Genomic DNA, 1512 nt, shown 5'->3' on the forward strand with positions numbered 1-1512 from the left:
CCACCACACCTGGCTAATTTTTGTATTTTTAGTAGAGACAGGGTTTCACCATGTTGGTCAGGCTGGTTTCAAACTCCTGACCTCATGATCCGCCCGCCTCAGCCTCCCAAAGTGCTGGGATTACAGGTGTGAGCCACCGCGCTCAGCTGGACTCGCTACTGTCTAACAGAGTAGTTCCAATAAACTTGCTTCCTTCACTGTGCTCTGTGACTCCCCTCCAATTATTTCCTGTGCTAGACCCAAGGACTGGCCCTTGGAGTCTCTTTTCCAGCAACACTGTAGTAATGTACAACAAAGTACTATAAACCAATTCGTTGACACTTACCACATAATGCTTTTGACTATAGCTACCTTGTGTATGCGTTTTCCAACTTTAGAAATTGCAAGCCTTTTGAGAACAAACCAATTTTGGTTTGTTTTTGCATCTTCTATATAGTCTGAAACAAGGCCTGCAATATGATATGCTCTCAATTTTTTTATTTTTTATTTTATTTTTTTGAGACAGAGTCTGGCTGTGTCACCTAGGCTGGAGTGCAAAGGCGCGATCTCAGCTCACTGCAACCTCTGCTTCCCGAGTTCAAGCGATTCTCCTGCCTCAGCCTCCCAAGTAGCTGAGATTACAGACACCCGCCACCACAACCAGCTAATTTTTTTGTATGTTTAGTAGAGACAGAGTTTCACCATGTTGTCCAGGCTGGTCTCGAACTCTTGACCTTGTGATCCGCCCTCCTCGGCCTCCCAAAGTGCTGGGATTACAGGCATGAGCCACCATACCTGGTCTCAAATATTTTTAAATAAGTGAATGGAAGCAGTAAGTCTTAAACTGACTGCAATTGAGAAAAATATTTTATCTTTCAATCTGCTCTTTGGAATGGATATTGGATATCATATACCTTTCCACAATTTTTTTTTTTTTTTTTTTTGAGACAGAGTCCCACTCTGTCACCCAGGCTGGAGTGCAATGGCGTGATCTCGGCTCACTGCAACCTCCACCTCCTGAGTTCAAGTGATTCTCCTGCCCCAGCCTCCTGAGTAGCTGGGATTACAGGCACCCACCACCACGCCTGGCTAATTTTTCGTATTTTTAGTAGACGGGGTTTCACCATGTTGACCAAGCTGGTCTCGAACTCTTGATCTCAGATGATCCGCCTGCCTCAGCCTCCCAAAGTGCTAGGATTACAGGCGTGAGCCACCACGCCTGGCCTCCTTTCCACAGTTTTTTGAGAAACATATTTTTCTCCTTAATTGTAAATCTACTAAATACCATCCAGAGATTTCCTAATGTTGAACCATTCTGAAAAATAGGAATAAACTCTTTTGGCCTGGAACAAGTCTTTCTGCATTCTATAGGAACATCCTCTCTCCTCAACTGAAAGGCAAAAAGGGATCTGCTGCCTCCCTTCCCACACACCCCAGCATATGGTGACCTTCCTTACTAAAGAAAATGGTTCTTATTCTAGCTCTTTTTTTTTTTTTTTTTATTTTTTTTTTTTTTTTTAGGTTAGAGCAGAA

This window comes from Mandrillus leucophaeus, unplaced genomic scaffold (assembly GCF_000951045.1).
Source record: "Mandrillus leucophaeus isolate KB7577 unplaced genomic scaffold, Mleu.le_1.0 Scaffold503, whole genome shotgun sequence".
NCBI classification, from domain to species: domain Eukaryota; kingdom Metazoa; phylum Chordata; class Mammalia; order Primates; family Cercopithecidae; genus Mandrillus; species Mandrillus leucophaeus.